Below are 25,821 nucleotides of genomic sequence, written 5' to 3' on the forward strand. Positions count from 1 at the left end.
TATATATATATATATATATATATATATATATATATATATATCACATCAAGAGATACTTCAGGAAATCAGTATTAATGTGCAAAAATATAGTAGTATGTAATATAGTGAGATTGAGATTATTAGAAAAAACTTAACATTTAAGTTGAGTTTGTTAAAAATTGATCAAGAATGTAAAATTTTTGTCACAACACATTTTCAATACTTTTAGAGTTGGTGGCAACGCAGAACTTTGGTCTAGCATGTAATGTGGCTATTTATAAATAATTCTCCTCATGGTTGGGTGCCAACAGAACCAGAGCTACTCAGTCAAAAAATTACAAAATTACTACCTTACATGATCATTTTTGTCATTTAGGTTTTCAAAGAACCTGCAGAAAGTACAAATGTAATTTTGACAAAAATGTGTGTTTGGAAAAAGCCACCATCTTAGATTTGAAACTCAGATTTTCTAAATTGATTTTATTATTTTAATTTCAAATATAGGTCATGATTGCTATGAATAATTGAAATGTTCTATAAAGTTTCTTGTAAAAAATCAGTCTACATATTTTAGGGGGTAATGGTTTCTTTTTTCTGCAACTTTACAGAAAGAAAATTCACTCATTAAAATACATTTCTGTATTAGATATGAGTCAGACATTCCACTCATAGATATTTACTCAAGAAACATAAAAACATGTGTCTACGTAAAACTTGTACACAAATGAGTTATTATAATTGTCAAGAAATCAAAACAACCCAAATATCCGTGAACTGATAAATGCACAAATTAAATGTGGTATGTACATACAAGAGAATATTATTTAATAATAGTAAGAAATGGAGTAACAGATACATGCTACAACATTTTGCCATGTGAAAGGAGCCTGTCATACAAGAATACATACTGTGTTATTTTACTTACATAAAGCTTTTGAACATTACTCATATAAAATTGACAAATCTATAGAGACAGAATATAAAGCCATGGTTGCCAGGGATTGGGAGTTTGTGAGGAGAGAAGGAGTTGACTGATAATGGCCATGAGATTTATTTTTGGCATGATGGAAATGTTCTAAATTAGATTGTGTTAGTGGTTGTGCTACTCTGTAAATATACAAAAAAAAAGAATTATATACTTAAAACAGGTGAATTATATACTTAAAACAGGTAAATTATATCTCAATAAAGTTGTTTAATTATATACATCTCTTAAAGATTAAAGGGGCTTAATATACTAAGTAGTAAAATTGTTTTCTATTTTAACAAAATTCTTGAAAATTAATATACAGTGGGGCCTTGACTTATGAGTATAATTCGTTCCGTGACGGAGCTCGTAACTCAAATTACTCGTATGTTAAATCAGTTTTCACCATTACAATGACACGTGATGCTGGGCTGATGTTGTGGCGTTCCCTATGACGTTCGCTGCGCCAACTAGCGGTGGGGTATCTGAAGCTGGCTCGTAACCCGAATTTTAGCTCGCAACTCAAAGCAAAAAATCGGCCGAGAGACGGCTCATATCTCGAAAAACTCGTTAGTCGGGACACTCATAAGTCAAGGCCCCACTGTAACAGTAAGTCATTTGCTTACATATATTTATACTAAAATATTCCAGGTTTAATATTTCATTGATCTATCCTTACAAATATTTATTAAAGCATAAGCAATAGAAATAAAAACTAATAACTAATTTAAAATATGTAAAAGTTTAAAAGCTTTATATTTTATTTAAATATTTCTATTAACATACGTGTTTGCTATTTCACTTTTGAAATATACAATAAGGTAGTTACTAAGTAGGCTTTTGCTTCCTTTGAGTAAATATTAAAATAAACTAATAAAATTCAAAGAAATATAATAGGCTACCAAAAAATGTTATTTGTTGTTACATGCTAAAGGAATTTGTATCCAACCACATTTCTTTAGCAACTGTTTACTCTTTATTATTGTTTTACTCATTATTCTATGGTAAGCTGGTTTTGTTCACTAAAGTTTATGGCTACATAATCACAACTTATTAGGCCTCTTAAAGACTAGACCTTTTCAGTTTTAACTGGAGACATCTTAATATCATCTCTGGAAGGGTCTCTGACATACTTCATCTCCTGAGGTCATTATTTCTGGCTACAGCTAGTTCTAAATGTCAGTTATGGAGGAAAGCTCAGTTTCATGGACACTAGCTCAGCTTGCCAGCTACATTATTTGAACACTGAGTGCACTGTGTCACTCTGGTCTTGTAGGTTTCTAACCAAAAAAGAGAGTTTTCCCTCCAAAAATGATATTAACACAGTCAAGCTAATGTCTCCCTTATTTTTATTTCTATACAACCAAATGATTTGTGTTTATGGACATTCCTTCTACTATTTATTCCCTACACAACCACTTCTTTCAGTTTATAACTCCTTACCAACTGTTCATCTTTTTTTAAATTTAAAATGTACTTTATAGGTAATTATTGTCACACCAGGATTACTAATGGCTGAAAAACATGGTATATAGGTCTCCCAGGTTATCATAACCAAAGAACTTCATAAGAAAGTTTACTTTCAACAGAATCTACATATAAAGCTGATCCCATAAAAGTATCTGACTTTTCAAGAAAAGGGATTCTGTGGCAAAATGTTGACTCTTGTTACGATTACCCTTTGGCTGAGGGTAATCAAAATTTATAGGAATATACATTTTAATATAGAATGGGCTATAAAATAAAAATCAAACCCAAACACTTAAATTATTTTTCAACTTTTTTTTTCTGTGAAACTGAAAACTCAATGTGTTGAAGGTAGTGGAAAACCAAGGCAAAAGAGAGACATTTCCTCCTTTCTTTTCAGGCTGAACATGTGGGTTCATTTTAATGTTTCAGATACATCACTGGGTTGGTGAGGGGGGTGGGATAGGAGTACTGGTAGCTTAAGAGTTAATTCTGTGAGCAGTGAAAGGTTGATGCATAGACAGTGATTAACCGAGTACTAGTATAGCAATAGTCACAGGTAAGAGAACATCATACATAATAATGATACTTTCAGAATTCATAAGATAGCTGGAAAGTAATTGTTTTCTCATGATGTTATTTTTATTTAAAAATAATCACAATACAGTCTATGGTTAGATGGAAAGGTAGATTTTTAAGGAGACCTCAAGTCCCGGAATCAGAAACTTGCTCTTGGAAGTATAATTGCTGTTCTACATTTAATCCTAACAGCTGATATAAAGAGGGAGTTGTAAAGAACCCACAGAAACCGCTGCACTTACCTAGGAACCGTGCGTTATCTATTGTGATCTCAAGAGGAGAGGCTGTCTGCTCTCCCACCTCCCAAAGTCACACTGAGTTTTCATGTGTTCTTTTAGCCTCTTTCAAAACACAAAGCTCACTTTTTCCCTTTATTTATGACATCTGGTTATATTTCAAAATTCAAGTACTCATGTTTGACCAGATTTTATGATCTCTTGGTCACTAATATTCATTTCCTTAGACTTTGTAAAGTGACTTCCTTTCTACCTAAATAACATATCATCTTGTATTTGTGCTTGAATGACTATGTGGATGATTTATCTGTTTTAATCTCCTTTTGTTGAAGTACCACCTTAAAATCATAGTTATAACAACACAACTTGTGTGGGGTTTTTTTTAGATTGAAGATAAGTGATGGTTTTCCTGGGTTCTGCTTTTCTCTAAGGAGTTATTATTCTTGAACTCAGGCCAAAAGAACTGCCTGCATCTGGGATGTGCTGTTCTCATGGTCCAGTGCAGGAACAGAATGAAACAGAACTAAATCACACAGTGCATTGAAGGTTGACAAAATATACTCAGCCTTCAGAAAAGCATGATGAGGATGAGGAGAGAAATAAAAAAATAAAAAAAAACAGGAACAATTTGTACTTTCTACCACAGCCACTCGGCTGGTCAAAAATATTTGTTTTCACTTAAATCGATTAAACCTACCTCCTCTGAAAGATTCCAATTGGCTCATCCAATTATTTTATCAGACTTAAAGTTTAGGACCTCCAGATCTGCATCAAGTCAGGATGCAGTTTTACTTGATCCAATATCTGTAAACTGAGAGAATAAGCTATGGTTTGTTACACACACACACACACACACACACACACACACACACACACAGCCGAGAATGGTTGGAGCAGTTAAAAGACAACTACAATAAATTATCAGTTTGGAAAGAACGAAAGAGTAGATGCATACAAGTTGCTGGTCAAAAGCAGCTTTGAAGACCAGACAAAAGTTGAGAAGTCTCTTAAATAAATTCCCATTTATTTAAAGGAGCATTTTATTTGCATGAGATTGTGTTGATGTAAGGGATGATGGCAATCACCAGATTCCATCTCTGTGCAATGCAGGTCCTCTCTAACTTCTGACTGTCTCCAGTGCAGGGACAATCTCCAAGCTTCTCAGCCTCCCTTACAGAGATTATGTGTGTTTTTACCATTAAGGATAATACACCCAGGTTATGAAAAGGGTTTATTTTGGGAAGTTTTCTCCAATTCCTCCAGGCTAAAATATGAGCCCCTCCCAAGTGCTTTCTGCTGCATTTCTTGAGTAAAACTTTGCTTCCCAATTGACTCTTCTATTTGTGCTGCTAAATGATTTTAGGTTCTTTAAATAAGGACCTTTGTTGATCTGTTCTTCCTGGGAATCAGCTCTCAAGCAGTGTTTCTCATATACTAGATGGTTAATACATAATTGGACTTGGTGAATGAATAGTTCTATAATAACAACATTGTCAAATCTAAAGATATTTTTGAAGATAACATTGAAGGTAAAAGATCAAATTTTTTTCTGAATTTTTTTTACCAAGATTAGTTTCTTTACACAGTTGGCGTGAATATTTGTCTAATAAAATTTTCTATTTTAGGTTGGAATATTAGAGTTCAACATTTGATTCATGAATAATATATGATTACATTCACCTTATCAATGGACCATTTAAACATCTTCCTTGTTTACTTTTCTTTTTAATTTTTTTTTTCTTGTGTGCATGACCACCGGCTAGTTCCCTCACTAGCCCAAAGGAATAAAGTTCAGCTTTCACTAAAATTTCTTTTTTCAAAATTTTTACATTGCTCAAAATTTAGTTAACTTGACATTAATAAATATTACACATTATCACAAAGCACCTGAGATTCATTTTGAAATAAACACAGAATAGTTAATAAATTTAGAAAAATCATAATGCTAGAAAAATTCATTATTTTTAATACAACAAACCCAGTCTCTTTTTTTAAAAAATTAGAATCACTTGTGAGAGCTTTTGCAATATTCTAAGGCATCCTATGTTAGACTTTCAATATATATTACAATTTCTAGATAGAACATTTTTGTATATACAAGATATTAGACTAGTTGATGCTTTGGTTATGTGGAGGGAAATATTGAAATTAAAACTAAGTAAAAGTTAAAATGACCTTTATTAAAGACAATGGCTAATTACAGATGGCTAATGAAATGGAAAAAATCCTGTTTCTTAGCTCAAAAATTCTTTAGATATAAACTGAACACTAAAATCTTACCTGACTACAGAAAATAGTCTATTAACATTTTGTTCATATGAATATCCCTAACTTAACTAGCAATCTAAATTGTTAAAAATAACAACACAGAAATAAAAGTGCCAGAGTTAAGCTAATGAACTAGGAAGACAAATTCTCATTTATTTGAAGAAAGAATCAATTTATGTTGCCAAGCAGTTTTAATATTCCACTAATTTGTTTAACCCATGGCATTATAAAAACAGGTTATTGGGATGACTGCATTAGGAACTCAGAAATACTAAAGGGATATCTAATTTCGGGATTAACCATCTGTTACAGTTTGAACATCTCTGAATTCAAACGTTAGAGTCCTAACCTCTAGTAACAGAATGTGACCTTGTTTGGAAATAGGATCAGTGCCAATGTAGTCATTGAAGATAAGGTCATACTGGAATAGCATGGGCCCCTAATCCAATATGAAGAGTGTTCTTGAAAAAAAAAAAGGAATTTTAGACACAGATGCTCATACAGAATCCCATACTGAGACAATGTCATCTATATATATAAAAAGCTAATATGCAAATTGTCCGCTCAGGAGTTCAACTGGGAGAACGAGAGTTCGATCGTTCACTATGACATATGCTGACCACCAGGGGACAGTGCTGAACATGGCAGGCGACCAGCGGCAGTGGTGGGGTACTGAGGGAGCGAGGTAAGGAGGAGGCAGGGAGGCTGGGAGGCCAGGCCTAGGGACCCTACCCTGCACACATTTTGTGCACCAGGCCTCGTGTGAACATAAAGGCAGAAATGGGAGCAATGCATTGATAAGGCAAACAATGCCAAAGATTACCAGCACATCACGAGAAGCTAGGAGAGGCATGTGATTCAGCACTCAGAAGGAACCACCCTTGCTGAAACCTTAATCTTTGACTTGTAGCTTCCAAAAGTGTGAGTCAGTAAAATTTTATTGTTTAAGCTACTCTTTACTTTTTTATGGCATTTCTAGAAAATGAATACATTCAGCAATTCATTTTCTCCCATTGTCTTAGTCAAGTCATCGTCTACAGAGGAATTACCACTACATGTTGATCATGTCCTTTCCATTAAGACTACTGTGATGGGTTGGTAATCAGAGACCATGTTTGCATGGTTACTACCCTGTTTCCTTTAAGTCTCACGTACAGTGGATAGCTCACTCAGCATCCTGAGTAGGACACTTGAACTGACCCAAAGATACTCTGAAGTGTATATACACTCTCAATTTTGCTATTCTTGAGACAAAATACTCTAAATTATAGGCATATTATTATTATTAAAGTGTTTTTTTAAATTTTGTATCTCTTAATTTAAAAATGTGTAATAACAATGTTATATTAAGTAGGCAGTGATATTGATAGCATTAGATTTGAAATATTAATATATGATTGCACATTTGTATATTTTCGTATGCATTTTATTTTTAACCTGAGATGTTTTACGTTTCAGTAACATTTTTGATTCAATATTCTCTGATACAGTTTCTCCTACTCTTTATTAAAATTACATCTTATTGAGTGCTTTTCTTGCAAAATGTCAAGATGAACTTTCTGTCCTAGAATATCCTGCACTATCAGCTGAAAAATAGGGAAAAAATACTGGTAACAAGTAAATAGCATTTTGTTATGGTCTGTTGTATAACAAGGAATAGTCTTTTTTTATAATGTGCTTTTCTTTATTGATTAAGGTCTTACATATGTGTCCTTTTTGTCTCATTGCCCCCCACCCCTCTACTCGTGCCCTCACCCCCCTATTGTCTGTGTCCATTGGTTAGGCCTATATCCATGCATACAAGTCCTTTGGTTGATCTCTCTTATTAGATTATTGAAACTTTTGTGGAAATTTAAAGTTTAAAGTGATAGTATGTGCATGTGTATGTATGTGTGTATTTTTATGAATATAAATATAAACATATATATGTATATACATAATTATAAAATTTTTCAATAATGGCACAAGTTGCTGAATATTTTGGTATTTTGGTCTCATTAATACATGTTGGAGCATAGAGTGTGCATTGGGGGGATAATAACGAAAACAACAACAATTGTCTTTTAGGTTATTTAAAACTAAAAAAGAGAGGTCAAGAAAGATATCTCATTGCCTAGTTACTGTGGAAAGTAAAATATTAAAAATCACTCACATTACACATCATCACCAAGTATGCACTCATAATAAATAGCTATTTTATTCAAAGAAGATATCTGACTATATTACGCTAAGACCATCACATAATTATTTTATTGGTCTCAATAATATAATCAAACTTAAAAAAATGAATGCTGTTCTCAGTAACAATAAGCACACCTCGTGCCCAAATTTTGGTTTGTACTACCATTCTTCAATTAAAAGAATTAGCGCTTCTTGAAAAATAAAACTGATTCTAAGACCAGGGTAGGAAATACACAAGATGAGTCTAGTCTAGAATATCTTGTAATGACAATAAATAAGAAAGCACATGAACACACACACAAACACACAGACACACGCACACATACACTGATGGGATATATCAGAGAGATACAAGTGCCCACTGAGAGAGTTCCCTAGGGCCAAAAATGAATAACTTGAACATTATAATTGATAAAATCATATTGGATTAACCCCAAAATATAAAATAAATCCTCAGAGTCCATATTATTAAAAATGGTTGAATAAGTAAACAAATAGCAGAGGAGAATAAAGTACTCATGCAGGAAATCCCTATCCATTCATATAGACACGTCTTCCTCAGAGAAATGCACCATGACCCTCCTCTCTTGAAGCATGGGCTGTACATGGTGAGTGACTTTAGAAAAGTACATTATGGGGAAAAAAGACATAACTGTACAGAGGAGAAACATGACAACATGACCTCAGAAAGGTGATAATGTGAACATCAGCAGTGACAATTCATGTTGATAATACACACTTAAGATATGAGAATGACATTTTCCATTGTGGTCTTCCTCTCCAAAATGCCATAATCGTAGTGTAATCATGAAAAGAACATCAAACAAATCCCACTTGAGGGGTATTCTATAAAATAACTGAGTGGTACTTCTCAAAACTCTCAGCACTGTCAAAAAACAAGCTAAGTCTGAGAAACAATCACAACCAAGATGAGCCTAAGCAAGGGGACATGATGACCCCATGTGCTGTGGGATCCTGGATGAGATCCTGGGAGAGAAAAAGAACATTAGATCAAAAGAAACAAAATATGAATGAAGTATGGACTTTAGTAAATAAAAATGTGTTTATATTGGTTGTCTACTTGTGTCACCTGTAACATACTAATAATAGGGAAAAACCAATTTTACAAAAATTTTCATTTTTGTGGAAAACCTTTTTTACAGAGCAGGTCCTAAAAGCAGAACGCAAATTGAGTAAGGAGTGGTACTTCACTCTTGGAAAACAAAACATCTATATTACCTAGATCCAGCCAAAAAGCAAACTAACAAACAAACAAACAAACAAACAAAAACATAACATCGGTTTCTTTACCAAGAATTGTACAGAAAATATTAATGGCAAAAGCAGGGAGCAGAGAAACCAGCCTGGCTCAGTTTCTGATCCTTACAGAAGACATCAGAACCTCCTGGACTGACTGCAGGTCTGGCTGAGAGACAAGCCATAGCAGCTCCATGCAAAAGGGAAAATAAATTTGGAGAAACAGAACTTCAGACAGAGAAGCCTGGTGAGTTTATATTGTGTTTTCACCTTAAAATTCTTCCTGCTATTCTTGTGGTTAGCGCCAAATGATAATCAGGCCATGCTAAATTCTTGAGAGATAAAGATTACAGTTTTAACATTTTAAACAAAAGTCATGGTTTGTGGTGGAAGTCTACATATAGAAAGAAGCTAACAGTGTGATCTCTGCCTGAAGACTCTTTTTGTTCTATTTTCTTTTTCTTTTGTTGTTCTCCGATACAAGGTAACTAACTGAAAACATTGTTGTAAATTTGGTCAGGTTTTTATTGCCATAATATAGTGTGGCACCAGATTCTATCTAATCCTGGAGAAGACGGAATGAGTGGGTAGAAATATTTTGGGAAGTGAAGAAGCAAGAGTCCAAAAGCAGATCAGTTCAATCCTGTACTGCTTGTTAAAAATGGGGGAAAAAAGTTGTGAGGAGAGATAAAAAGTGGGGTCCAGCTCCAATAATTTCAAGATGAAGACTAGAAAGTGTAGAAGTTTTAACTAGAATAAAATTGTTCTTTAAAAAGTGTTTAAAACAACATGGTTTATAAAGTCAATGAAGAAAGATAGAAACAGGTTAGATATTTCTTAAAATCTTTCTTGGTTCATATTAAAATAACAAAGAGAAAGAAGAATTAGAAAAATGACAGAATATGAAGGGAATTTCACTCATTGCAGTGAGAAAGAAAGGACATTGAATATATCAGTTCTTTCTTTTTCTTTTTCTTTTTTGAATGTGGCATCTAGAATTTATTCCAGTTAGCATACCATCTCTGGTAAACCTCTGAATTAGATAATATATTGACTTACATCTGTGACATCAAAATTGGAGATCAAAACAAGCACTACAAATATATAACTCTCCCAGAAAGTAACAAAGGAGTTAACATTTCTTTATGCTCACCTGTTTTCTAGACAATATCTCATGCACATTTTATTTACTGTTAAACAAACCTCATGTTACCAACTACATGCACACTTTTTAAGAGCAACAATTGAGCTTTATATTTATTCCACAGTTTATTGAACATAATAGGACCTCATTAAACTTTTCTAAAAGGTAATTTATTTTTATCTCTGTCATGGTTTCTATAAATAACAAGTAGATTACTGCTAGTTGATGCAGTGTTGACATCAATTATACCAAGACGTTTACATCATCTTATTGATAAATAGTTACAAGGTTCTTAAAAAATGAAGTAACAGATTGGAGTGCTCTTCAAGAGACTTGAACGTTGGTATGAACATTTAGCAAGATTTTTGGAATTAGAATGCTTTTCACATCATTTATCTTCATTCTCCTCCAGGCAAATTATGCATCAAGGAGATTATAGGTAGTAGAGGCAATTACTGTACACGTGTCTAACCTATTAAAAGTGTTCTAAATTCCATATAAATTACACCTGTTTCCAAGTGTTAATTAACTAAATGTATGAAAACTTGATTATAATTTGGCCTCTGGCATTTGAAAATTATTAATCCCCTTAAATCATCTCCCTTATTGCTTTCCTTTTACAGAAATTCTCTAAATACAGTAAAATTGTAAATCATAAAACCAAAAAGACAGTTTGCCTCTCCTGGATTTGAAAATTACACACTTGCTTTCAAAACATAGACTTATCATCCAAGAAAATCAGTTAATGTCCAAAAGCCAAAATTTGGAAAAATAGTACCTAAGGCTTTAAAACTGGAACTTACTTTCACTGAAAGGAAAGCACTGTTTGTTTCCAATTTAACAATTATAAATTTTGGTCACACACTGTGGTTTGAAACAACGCCCAAGGCAGGAATATGGGGAGCCTTCACAAATGGCAATTTACAAGAATATCATCTCTATTTTATGAAGAGAGATTCTGGTAAAATAGACCCTAATTCTCTCCATTGCAAGTCATCAATTTATGAGGAAGGCCATATAATTATCCCCAGCTTAAAAGAGGGCCTGTTACATGTGAAGAGTTTGAACTTTCTTTTCTTTTTTTTTGTGGGAACTTGAATAATCTGCATCTACTTGATATTACAGATAATTGCAAGTTTGGCATATTTCTTTCTCATCAATTCATATTGAAAGCATCTATGTATATTTTATAAATCAGTTATATATGATTAAAGAAACTAACATGTCTATGTTCCAGAATTTGTTTAAAGGAAAACAATATGAAGGATTGCTACCTAGGCACAGTATTATTGGTATTTATCCCTTTATCCTCCTTATCTCTTAGTTTAAGATGTTTTTACTCCTTCTGATTTTCTATTGTTACTGATAAGTCAATCTGCATACATGGAGATTGCATCTTTATTGTTCAGAGTATTACAGATGTATTGCCTTTTTTCCTCCCATTGCCACCTTCACCCAGTTCTTGCCCTGCCCCAGGCCTTGACCACACTGTTGTCTGTGTCCATGGGTTATGCATATATGCATATAAATTCTTTGGTTAATCTCTTCCTGGTCCTCCTTCTTACCCCCACCTTCCCCTACCTTCCCTCTGAGGTTTGACAGTGATCAGAATTACACAATTCCCAATGAGCACTTGACCTAAGGAGGTCCATAAATCCCAGACAATGGAGCCATAAGGCACCAATCTCTCTCTCTCTCTCTCACTCTCTCTCTCTCTCTCTCTCTCTCTCTCTCATTGTACATCAACCTGCTCATAACCTCTAGGCTCACAAACCCGGGCTAGTATAGGCTTTGCAAAAATGTCTATTGAGAACATAATAGAAAGTTAGTTTACTACTAAATACCAGGGACCCAAAGGCGGGAAATGCAATGTGACAGAGAAGCCACATGGGAAAGACAGGCATCTGGAGTCACCGTTCAATGGCCTCTGATAAGAGCTTCAGTAAAGGTTGAGGTTGCTTGGGTATTACCAGAGCATCAATTTAGGGATAGTTCAAGTTAGTAACTGCTGAAAAAAATCCAATGGTTTCCTGCTTGTACTTTATTTAATTTTCCTGGCCTGGATTTAAAAACCATGATAAATTCTTGGCTACAATAGGTCCTTCTTTCTAATAAAATATAACTTAAAATCTGTGACAATATATCATCTAAGATTACAAATGTATTTTATAATTTCTCTTTTCATTTTATTCTGATGACAAATTATTTGAGGGAGAAGTCATATCCTAAAATCTTCATTATAACCTCAGAAAACATAACAGGTCCCTAAATTATTCATAAACCACCTCCAAACAAAAGATCCAATAATGTTATGTTTGGTAGTGTTAGAAAAATTATGGAAGAAGTAAAAAGAAAATGACTATGCCTGTTGTAGAAAGCCAGAATTTTATTTGACTTTGTGTTAGTGAGTCAGACAGATCATATTTAACCTTCTAAATAAATTAGGTTCTCATGTCTTGATTTGTACAAATTAACTGAAGAAGAAGACAGGATTGTTTTGATAGCTCTTTTTTTTCTTCTGCCTAGAAAGAATGAATCATTCAAAGTATAAGTCCAAACAGAGAAATATTGAAAATAGAATTTATAAAATATAGAAACAATAGGGCCATTGTTTCCACAAACAAGTGACAAAGCCTCTTTTTAAATGTTGTGAAGTTCTTAGAGGTTTTAAAAATAAAGTGAAAACTAAATCATGTTGACATCATAGCCTGCAGTGGAAACACACTGAGTCTTAAATATTAACATTTGGTGCCATTTCTTGTCCTATTAATGTTGCGATGAAGACCAACTTCAACTAATCTGTCTTCTCACAGTTCAATGTCACAGTATAATTCCAGACATGGACTAAAATGAGCTAAATATTCTGCACACCAAGTTCTTCTCAGCAATGATTTATTTTCCTAATAAAAAGTAACCAGTATTTTCTATTTTGAACAAGTATGATATAAATTATATAAAGTACAGAAAATGGGGAAAAAAAGAAAACAGGCCAACATATTATATATAGAAAATGAGTCTTGTATCATAGGTTTAAGAATCTAAGGACCCGAAGTTCATTTCAATCTACACTTGGGTGAATTTACCCAAGACCCTGGGGGTAAAACAAAAACTTATTATTGCCAGGAAATGGAATTGACTGCACCATTTTATTGTAGTGAGAGTTTTCAGACTTGATAAACTATACACCGGAAATGACTATGCTACCTCATTATGAAGACTGTAGTTTTGCGTGTCCTCTAAAACTTTAAAACAAACAGAATTATGTTATAAAATAATATTAAATGTGAATTGTTCTCAGAAAGTTTTTCATTATCATGTGTTTTTTTTATTGTCACACATAGTATCAGTAAGATAGGAGTGACTGCCAATGTGTGTCCAATTTATATTTTAATCAATATTTTTCCTACCTCTAACATTTAGCATATCATAAGCATAACATGTTGTTCATAAAAATAAACTGAATATATTAGTTTTCTATTGCTCCCATAACAAAAACACCACAAACTTATTAGCTTCAAACAATGTATACTTATTACCTTGTAGTTGTTGTATTTTTGTTGTTGTTGTTGTTGTTTGTAGCATTTCCCATCTACAGTCTTGATGATGGCAGGAGCTACCTTTGCCTGGGACACTATTCTATTTATTCTGCCACTAGGTTAAATTCTTCTGGAATTTATATCTCACTGTGCACTTACTTTACATCTTCAGGTAAGTCTTTAGATTGTTGTGTCAAACTCTAATTGTATTCTTTATTTCTGGTTGTTCTTATTTTAAATATGTTTTTATTGATTTCAGAGAAGAGAGAGAGATCGAAACATCAATAATGAGAGAGAATCATTGATCAGCTGCCTCCTGCATGCCCCATACTGGGGATGTAGCCCATGCAACCCAGGCATGTGACCTTCTGGTTCCTTGGTCAACACTCAACCACTGAGCCATGCCAGCTGGCCTATTTCTGGTTGTTCTTAAGCATTCATCAAACAATCTCACTGGTTCAGTCTTTTTCTGCCCTTCTACACCACAATCCTCACAAGGGCAGAGATTGAGTATGCCTTCTTCTCCCCTGTATCCCTATGGCTAGCACAGATGATCACAGATGATCAGTGCTCATTGCAGCTTTTTTCAAAAATGAGCTAATGAATGCACAAATGTGCTTCTATTTCTTCTATGTAGCTTCCCCTCCATTTCTCCTTCACTCTGTAGTTTATAAAATTGAACATACCAGTCCTCTGCCTAAACTAATTCTATGGCCCTCCATCAATTTAAGAAGAATGTTCTAATATCTCACTATGGCACATTTGACCATTGCTTTAATTAGAACATACTTATTTAAATAATGAGCCCTACAGCTTCATTTCCCACCCTCTAACCCAAACAAATATAAGGCAGAGAAAATAGCATGATTAGAATTATGGAAGTAGCATGGTTTCCTAAAAGATTCCTCTGAACTTGAACAACTTCCTTGGGGATTAAGGACCCTGAAAAGTACCCAGATTTGAGGCATCATTGAGCAAAGGACATTTTTTCTTATTTCCTTTGTATTTAACTTTTCACCTCTATTTTGCACAGCCAAGTTCACTTGCCAATTCAGGAGCAGCAGCCCTAACAAAACACAATCCCGGACATTCACCGGCCCTTTCTACACACCATTGCTTCCTGCCTCCTATTATTGTACTGCTGCCCAAACACAGCAGAAACAGCTTTACCCAGGATATCTCTTATTCAGCAATTTCAATCTAATTACAGTGGAGCAAATTCACCACATTCTATTATTCATTCAATAAATACTAATCAATGCCTACATCATGCCAGACAATTTCCTACTCTTGAGATATGTCAGTAAATAAGGGAACCATACTATATTATAAAGTTTGCATTGTAGTATCATGCATTCATATCTTACATAGATTAGAGCCTTTCAATAAAATGTAATTACCCCAATTGTATATGGATAACCAAATGCCACCTTCAAACCCAGATTAAACGTTATATATCATGGGAAGCCCTCCACATCTGTTCCCTCAACTCCATGCAAAACATTATTACAGAACTTAATAAGCAAAATTATAATTGCTCAGCTATTTTTCCATACAAGGCTATAATCTCCTTCACTGTGGAGACTATGTTAACATCAGTTTTACATGTGCAAGCTCCATTCCGGTCTCAGATGAGACATTTTATAAAAATAATAGACAAGATTAAATCACTTTTAAATGCTATATTTCTACCTGGTACAGGTCATGGGACAGCCCATTTGGGGTCCTGGACTACTACAAAATGTGAAAAGTGTGTGTCTGGTTCAATGGATAATAGTAACAGAAGTACAGTACAAGCTAGCTATACCACAATCATGTTTATTCTGATTCTACTCTAGTGCAGATGTGTTTGTACTCAGAAGTGAAATAGGTCCCAGTGGATTTACTTGCTTTTTGGTTAGAGTTAGTTATTTTAAGTCTCTTTTGTGTCTCTTTTTACCAGAATTATAATACTTTAATTTTAGGATTCAATCTTGATGTCTACAAAGATGCCCAGATTTGTAGCTGAGAATATCATTTACCTTTTGCAGGAGAGGCAGCATCTATCTTTCCCTGTATCACTCTCTGAGCCTGATGAAATTGAGCATTCTGCATGTTCAAATTAGATATCTGACCTTATTATGACCCAATGGAGCAGCATGTGTTTTGAACAGACATAATTTGAACAGACCTTAATTTGAGACCATAAAGAAAAAGAATTTCACCATAGCCAATTTGGCTCAGTAGATAGAGCGTCATCCTGCAGACTGAATGGTCCAGGGTTCGATTCCAGTCAAGGGCATATACCTCCATGCAGGTACCACCCTGGCCTGGTTGGGGAACATACAAGAGGCAACCAACCAATGTATTTCTCTCACATCAATGTTTCTCCTTGTCTTTCTCTCTCTCTTCCACTCTCTAAAAAATAAATGGAAACATATCTTTGGGTGAGGATTAAAAAAAATGAAAAATAATTTTCCACTTGCCCCTCATCCCCCTGGTAGGATGTCCTTATGATTCTTTTCTGTTGGTAACTATGTCAGTATTCTTATCATAGACCATTAGCCTATTGCAATTTCTTCTCAAGTGTGTGAAAGCTGAATGAAAGACTACCTCTCTAGACATTTACCTAATGAGCATGGATATAACAGTATATAAATATATAAACAATTTTCCTTTAGCTGACTAAGTTTTGAAATTTTGCATTTTTATTTTATAATCTCTTCTAGCAGGTAAAAGTATAAATCAGCATAATAGAGGAGGCCAGGAAGCTGATGGGTGATTTCAAGAGGATTTCACTTTTATCTTTCCCAATGGTAGAATTTAACCATTCATCACTGGCTAAATTTTCTACATTTACTATGAAAATATGTTCAGCTGGTAAACCTAAGTAATAAGATTCATATTTCAGAATCCAGGGAAACTCTGTAGTTTAAAGTAAAGGAATCAAACAACGTATTCCAACTCATTTTGGCTCGTCGGTATCCATGGTTGAGGTCATCTTTGTCACTATCTGTTTTGTGTAAAATGAACAAATTTGAATAGCTAACTATTGGCCCACCGCCTAGCTATTTCACACTAAAATTGTTAGTTCTTTTCCTTGGTGACTATCCATATCCAATCAAATACATGGCTGAGTAGCAAAGTTGATCTGATGATACTAAGACAATATATACATCACAAACAGTACGTAGTTGAAGACATTGATTGTAGAATCAAACTGACTGGCATCCCCCTTATGGACCATAGGACTTGGCACATATCACTTCATCTCCTTAGGCTTAGTTTCTTCCCTATAAAATTATGAGAATAATAGAAACTCTGAGCCGAAACTGGTTTGGCTCAGTGGATAGAGCGTCGGCCTGCAGACTGAAGGGTCCCGGGTTCGATTCCGGTCAAGGGCATGTACCTGGGTTGCGGGCACATCCCCAGTGGAGATGTGCAGGAGGCGGCTGATCGATGTTTCTCTCTCATCGATGTTTCTGACTCTCTATCTCTCTCCCTTCCTCTCTGTAAAAAATCAATAAAATATATTTTAAAAAAAAAAGTTTAAAAAAAAAAAGAAACTCTGAGACAATGGAGTGAGAATTAAATAAAATAATTGATGAGAAGTTCACAGCACAGTGCTTGGCACAGAAAAATGCATACTGCATATAGAAATTTGTGATTTATTCTATGAGTTTTAAAACAGAATTGATCTTGGATAGGGAGAAATAAGAAACTGTTGACTCTGCGTAATCCTCCTATATATATTGAAGATGGGACATCTCCTTTAAAATGTTATTTCCAGTTTTTCTAATAAGAACTAGATACCCATTGATAGAAAAATGTCTGTGTGGGATTCTTTATAGTAAAAACCAAGTCTTACTTGGTTTTATAATTTGGTGATATAATTTGGGGATTATAAATAAATTGGCTTTACAAACTGTCTAATAGAACTTAGGTGTATATCTGTTATCATGGTATAATAATTAATGGCATCCTTTCATGTTCTCAAGGTGATTTGGTTTAGACGACAAGTTATATGACCACAGTAATTTTAAAAGACATAGAATCTCATAAATAATCTCCAGGATCTTCATTAATTTTCTTTTTGCTCAATCACATTTTACATAGGTATATTAAAACAAACTATAAGAAAATGATATATTTACTCACTAATCAACAGTTCCATTGGTCTATGTGGCTAGTTAGGTATAATTGCCCACAAATTATGATCTATTTTGTTATTTTTAGCAATCTTATTTTCCCCAGAATATTTTAAATCAAATATTCAGAGTCAACATACTACCAACTCATGACCCCATCATGTGCAACAAAAATTCCATTGAATTTTAAAGCTATTCTACTGATAAGGGACACAAAAATAATAGTGACTTTAGATACAGGTAGTACAGGTAGTTTTCCAAAATTACATTTTTATGGTAATGAAGCTAAACATATTAATTTAATGTGAAAAGTCCAATAATCTATGGTTGTTTTTAAATACAGAAGTTATACTGTTATTGCTGTTTATCAAATCCTCATGCTTTTTAGAAAATTAAATTACTATATTATGTATTTATGTGCATAATTATGTATGCTTCATGTTTAAACTGAAAAATAAGAGAACAATAATCTATTTGGGGAGAGAATTCTCTATGGACTTCTTTCATTTTGGCACATCATGTGACCAGAGACACTGTGAGCCATTTTGATTGACTGCATTTTGATGGATGTTTATTTAACAAATAGCCTTATAGGAGAGATAGTGGCTTTGTCCATGGCAGAAGACAGGTGTTTTAAAGTTTAATAAAGATAATGTCTACCCTCTCAGCAAGGTTTGGTAGGATTTGCTGGCATCTTTTTTATAAAAGTGTAGTATTTCCTAAGTTTAGGGTTACTCAGCTCTCATGCAAATTACAACCCTTGCAGGATCAATCTAGGGCCCCTTACATTGAGTCTGTGGATTTGCGGTACATGGAGAACGGTCCTTTGTCTCTGACCCAGGAATCCTGAATCTTCTGCCAGCATTTTTGAAACTGTGGCAGGCTCATTGGTTCATTTGCAAGTCACTAAATGTCTCTTCACCGAATCATGATAAGAAACATATTGATACTCTGTCTGTGACATTTAGGTTTTTTAGTAGGTACACATATCTTCCCAGAGATACAACAGCACAAACACATCTATGTATATTCACTTCAAGATCTAAACTGTGTTTTCATAGACGGTTCAGTATTCTCATTCATTTTGATACAATCACTCCCACTTTTATCCTGATTTAACCCAATAAAGAAATAAAAAATATAAATTATTTTACAAGTTAAAAATGCTTTTATACTGGCAAAGGACATTTTTAAGTTTAAATAAATAAAAAAATAACTTGTTAATATAACACATTTGTTTTAAACTATAATTCTGAATCTCATTCTCCAAACAATTTTCAATCAAGACTCCTCTCTTGATTGAAATGTTCCAGATTTTTTTTCCTGAATATCAGCAGTAGGTGCTGCTAAATTTGCTTCTCCTCTTTTATATGCTATCTCTGTTAATGGCACCCCCACCTCTGATTTTCTCAAGCTACAAACATAAGGGTCATCCTCAATATTTTCATCTTACTCCACACAGGCAAGTTATATTTCAACTGAATATGATGCATTGTTATTGTTCTTCTTCATCCCAACTGCTATTGACTTTTATTTAATCCTACATTCTCTGAATTCTACTGAATTCTTTTTTAAAAATATGTTTTATTGATTTCAGAGAGGAATAGAGAGGGAGAGAGAGATAGAAACATCAATGATGACAGAGAATCATTGATCGGCTGCCTCCTGCACGCCCCTCATAGGGGATCAAGCCCACAACCTGGGCATGTGCCCTGACTGGAACCAAACTGTGACCTCCTGGTTCATATGTGGAGCCTCAACTACTGAGCACACTGGCCAGGCTGTGAACTGAATTCTTGACATATATTATTTCTGGTCATCAATGTAGATGCAACACAGAAATTCATGAAATTTTTAAATGTTAACTAATGTAAATTACAATATTCATTTATTAGACATGGCTGAGATCAACTATATATTCATTAGATTCTGTATTCCTTGCATGCAAGAAATACTTTTCCCCCCATTATTCCTTTCTATCTTTCTGGTTATAACTTCAGAATCTGTATTTGGTGTGTTTTTTTTCCAGTCATTTGCATTATCCAGTACGTCTCTAACATCATTCAGGAATTCCTCAGATATTAGGAAATGGCAACCAATTTTCTTTTAGTTAATCAACTCTCTCTACACAAAATTATAAATACCTACTATGTTTTATTTTCTCCCAATCCGCACATTCATCTTCTTTATGATACCTCTCATGCTAATTAATTGCCTTTTAGTACATATATATTATCAAGACACTACTTAAAGTAAGTTCCATTGCCTAAAGGATAAAGTTCTACACTGTAGCAGAAAATGGATGCTTTTTTCTAAACTGCCCCCAATCTAGCTTGACGATTAAATCTATTACTTCTCTCTGATTCCACCAGCCATGATTAACTCTTCAATATACTTCCAGGGAGACATTTTCTTTCCATCTACCCCAGCCTTCGCACATGCTGATTCCTTTTTCTGTGGCACTTCCCACGCCCTCTTCCCTATTTATCTACTTCTAACAGTTCAGTCTAAATTTCACCTCCTTTTGCAAACTGCCAGGACATGTAGGAGCAGAATTAGCTGTTCCATCTGCTTTGTTTCCACAAGAACCTTCACATCACTTATATAAACTCTAGACTCTAATTAAATTTTTGTTTATTTAAGGAAAATGACTAGTATTTGCAGATCCTTGCACTTAATATTATTCACAGGTTTTCTTTCTTTATGGAAGAATTTTTTTTTTTCAGATATCAACTTGCCTTGGTCAAGTTGTTCAGAAGAACACTGCATTCTTATTGATGTCTTATAAAAGAGGAATCAATCAATAAAAATGTTTTTCTCTACTAAAGTGAAAAGTAAAATAAGAAAATATGAGGTACCCTACTCTGCTCATAAAGATTGTCTGTTTTCACTAACGAATATCTAATGTTCCACAAAATTGCTTTTTCCCCCTCAAACTTATTCAGACTTTTTGCTGACATCACTGGCTAGATGCATAGTGCTTATTATTAGTTCATTAAAAAAATCACACAATTATTATGAATCAATAATGTCCATATTGTCGTCGGGAGATTTCTAAGATGCCCCCTAGTATTTCCTTCTCCTGGTGGTACACACTATACAATTCTCTTCAGTGTGGGTGGAAACCGTGATGCTTCTAACAACAGAATATGGCAAAGTGATGGGTTATCATGTCCATGGTGAAGTCTTACACTGCACACGGCTCTATGTTAGCAGAATAGACACAGGGAGGATCTCTTACTTGCTTTGAAGAAGTAACTCTCCATGCTAGTAATGACTGTAGTCAACCTTTACCTAGTCAACCAACCTTAGTGGTTCTCAATCTTCCTAATGCCGTGACCCTTTAATACAGTTCCTCACAATGTTGTGGTGACCCCCAATTTAATTGTTACAAATTGAACATAATTAAAGCATAGTGATTAATCACAAAAACAATATGTAATTATATATGTGTTTTCCGATGATCTTAGGCGACCCCTGTGAAAGGGTCGTTCGACCCCCGAAGGGGTCACAACCCACAGGTTGAGAACTGCTGTAGTAGATGCTGATACCACCTTCTCACAGGCACAGGGAATTTTGTCAACATCAGTGAACTTGGAAACTGATTATTTCCCAGTTGAACCTGAAGATAAGAATGCAGCTTAGCAGGCAACTTTGCTGCAACTTTGTGACCCTGAAGAAGGAGGTGCGGGGAGGGACAGTTAGGCCATGCCTGGAATTCTTACCCACATACCGAGTGGGGCAAAAGTAGGTTCACAGTTGTTCATATGGAAAATAATACAAAAATTGATAAATAGTAATACAAAAATAAACTCTGTTTTGCATACTTGGAACTGTATACCTATCTAGTATGTTGTGTGGTGATGTATGTGCATTGTTTTAGGTCACTGTTTTGTTTTGTTTTTTTCATTTTTAATCCTCACCCGAGGATACTTCTCCATTGATTTTTAGAGGGAGTGGAAGAGAGAGGGAAAAACAGAGAGAAAATATCAATGTGAAAGAACACATCGCTTGGTTGTCTCCTGCATGCGCCCTGACCGGAGCCAGAGCCGGGTATGTGTCCTTGACCAGAATGGAACCCGGGACACTTCTGTCTGCAGGCTGACATTCTATCCACTGAGCCAAACCAGTTAAGGCTCACTAAGGGTTTTTTTTATTTTTTTATTTTTTTATCAACCTGTTATGCAGCTTTAGAAAACTAATACAGAGCAACATTAGAATTCTAATACACATACTTTTGGCTGCTACAGTCAGATGCATTCTCCTTCTCTGGATTTCAGCTAATGTGGAATTCTTTTCGATTAAATACTGCAATAATTTTTTTTCGGGATCCAAAGTATCTTATTCAAACATTACTCTAATACTATTAATCTCTGATCAAAATACTATCTAAATATATTCATATCTGACCACTTCCATTTCAATTTCTTGCTTATAAGATTTCGCCCATTTTTTTATGTTATTACTCTTGACCTTTCATTCCCTGAAGCTGATTTACTCGGAAGGTAATGTGTTCACCTGAACACATTAGTATAAAATATACAAGAGTAAAGGGTTTAACCACACTTGCTTAAGATTCCTGCCTCTTTAACCTTTGGCTTTCAGTCTACACAGTCCCCCTCTGGTGAATAAATTTGGATGGCTACAGTTAGATTGGGAATCCAGCTATGAGAAGGTGATTTGGCACCAAGTTAGTTATAACTTAGCCTGTTACATTTATATTCAGAGTAATTTTCATATATTTTAAAGTTACTGCCAACTTTCCTGATATCTTCCAGAAATATTTCTATGGCCTGAACTTTTGACTAATATAAAGGTGTGAAACCAAGGATTTGTATAAAATGTGCTATACTACGCATTCTTTTATTCTAATCAGAGGAAAAGTTGCCTTCTCAGTATCTAAATTTGTTGGCTCTTCTTGGTACCTTGTAATTTTTTATGTATTTTTATCTCAAGTTCATTTAGTTGCCAATTTGATTTTTTAAAGTGTAATGAGATTATCAGCCAACTACAAAGCTGATCTGGCTTTGTAATATAAGAATAAAACCATTTTAAGCATTCTAAACATATTTTTAAAACCTGAAAAGTGAAACCCAAACACAATATGCTGAAGTTTATTTAAAAAGTTGATATGGCTCAAATATATCATTCAACTGCAATTCTAAAAGACATGTTGGAATGCTTTAATAAACACATGAGAAATAACAGATATCTGAATGGAACACTTATGGGAGGTATTCCTTTTGTTGGATTAACATTTATTTATTGAAAATTTGAGAAAAAAACTAGATTAAAAAATAAGTGGAATGTGGTATCATAAATAGAAAATATTTTGACATCAAGAATAAAATTGTAACAAAATGTAGGTGATATTAAATATAGCAATTCATTAAGAAGATATTCATTTCAAAAGTAATTAATGAATTAGATTGGGTTTTGTGGATCCATTTATGTAAAAGAATTAACAATAATAACATATACCAAAAATTTAAATCTATTGTCATTTGACATAAAACACCAGTATTAATGGAGGTAAGATAAAACTAATAAAATGTCATTTCCATAAACATATTAAAGACAACAACCTTAATAAATGGTACTTAAGATAGTCACTGAAAAAAGAAACTGTGAAGCACCATGAAACTTTATAGGTCATGTATCAAATATATTTGATAGAAATGTCTCCAAATCTAACAATAATTCTAAAAGTCATATGACAATATGTAAAACTCATTCATGAGATCTTAAAATAGTTTTTTAACCAACTAGTAATAACAATAATAAAAATAGATCACATATACTATAGGAAATGTTGAAACATTTTCCTCATTCCTTTAAAAAATATAAAACTTTTAAATATTAGAGGATGATCACAATATATGAAGCCAAAAATATTACAGAAAAATATAAAAGCATATCTGGCAGTTAATAAATATATGCTACTTTTTCTAGCTCTGGAATTTGTGAGTCTTTTAAAATTTTAATGTGTTTTCTTCTCTCATTTTAACTATATAGTTATTTGCATAATTTTGTAATTTTTTGTTTTTTTCTTAAAATGGTTTTCCTCATTCCTTTAAAAAATATAAAACTTTTAAATATTAGAGGATGATCACAATATATGAAGCCAAAAATATTACAGAAAAATATAAAAGCATATCTGGCAGTTAATAAATATATGCTACTTTTTCTAGCTCTGGAATTTGTGAGTCTTTTAAAATTTTAATGTGTTTTCTTCTCTCATTTTAACTATATAGTTATTTGCATAATTTTGTAATTTTTTGTTTTTTTCTTAAAATGGCACCTTTTGCTATGATGTACCTTTGAATCTATCCCAACTTTTTTTTTTTTTTGTGGAGAGTGCAGCAGAGTATTTTTCTTGTAATGACCTGTTTTCCAGTGGAGGCAGGGGATGTTTTATATTGTGTCTTTGAGCAGGTACAGTTAGCAGTAAGGACATGCAGTCATGGATGCATTTCCTCCCTCCAGACAGATTAGTCTCCAACAATCACATTACACAAAAGGCTAGAACCTTTTTTTTTTTTTAATCCTCACCAGAGGATATTTTTCCATTGATTTTTAGAGAGAGTGAAAGAGAGAGGGGAAGACAGAAATATCCATGTGGGATAAATGCATTGATTGGTTGCCTGCTGTACATGCCCAGACCAGGCCTCAGGCTGGGGAGTAGCCTGCAGGGAGGTACATGCCCTTTAACCAAAATCAAACCCGGGACGCTACAATCTGAAGGCCTACACTCTATCCACTGAGCCAAACCAGCTAGGGCTTGAACCATTTTTGAACATAAGATTCTCAAGGGAACTTAGCAAGTTTTTAACGTTTCATATGCTGCAATAATGTGGAAAAAAGATGGTTGACAGGGTGTGACGATTATTTCCTCGAGGATAGTACTTAACAGTTACTGTTGGGGTTTGTTTATCCCCCCTCTCATTAGTGGTAAAGGATACACTAAGAGATGATTCTGTGAAGCACATACCATCTGAAGAGTCAGACTCAATTTCTGCAAAAGCTTTAATCTTATGAACTCTTGGAGAAATGGAGAAAGTGACTGTGTTAGTGTTTATTGGTTTCATGGAATTCATTAGTTCAGTCAGATTTTTATTCAAAGGGAAATAGTTACAATTGCTTGTTTTCAACATCATCATTGATACAAACACATGATAAAATTCACCTGTTGAGGTGTGCAATTCACTGATTTTATGTCTATTTACCAGTGATGCAACCACCACCATAATTTAGCAAAACTTTTCCAATACATCCACTGCTGCCTGTCTCCCCAGTGCCTTAGCCTTCACCAGCCACATGGAGTCACTGATATACTTTCTTCCAGGTATATTTTCTTATCTTGAATATTTATTTCAAATATATAATCACGCAATGTCATCTTTTGTGACTAGCTTCTTTCAATTAGCACAGTGATTTTCAATCTTTTTCACCTTATGGTACACATAAACTAATTACTAAAATTCTGCAGCACACCAAAAATATATTTTTGCCAATCTGACAAAAAATAGGTACAATTTTAATTGATTTATTATGACAGTATTAGTATAAATAATAATAATAGTAATAGTAATTACCTACTCCTTTTGCTCCAAAGTTACTTTAAAAAAAATCAGCTGTCTCTACTTGTATATAAGGATTTCTGATACCAAGAATTAATCAATCAAATACAACCATATTTTGGACATGACCAGGAAGATGCAACTTCATTATATAACCTACTAGAGGCCCAGGGCACAAAATTGTGCGCAGGTAGGGTCCCTAGGCCTAGCTTGCGATCCGGGCCATCTTCCGCCCGCTTGCCAGTCCCCAGTCCTGCCCCACCGCAGCCCACCCCAGTTCCCCCGTGGTTCCCCATTGGCCATCCAGCGATTGGAGCCTGCGGATTGCGGGGAGGGACTGAGAGGTGGTCAATGCAACTCATAGTGACTGGTCGATTGATTGTTCTGGTCATTACTCCATTATGGTTGCTGGCCTTTTATTATATAGGATATATTTAGGGTTCAAGACAGGGCATTCACACCAGACAGCTATTGTTATGCTGGCTGTTATCATTTTTTGT

This window comes from Myotis lucifugus, unplaced genomic scaffold (genome assembly GCF_000147115.1).
Source record: "Myotis lucifugus unplaced genomic scaffold, Myoluc2.0 scaffold_0, whole genome shotgun sequence".
NCBI classification, from domain to species: Eukaryota; Metazoa; Chordata; class Mammalia; order Chiroptera; family Vespertilionidae; genus Myotis; species Myotis lucifugus.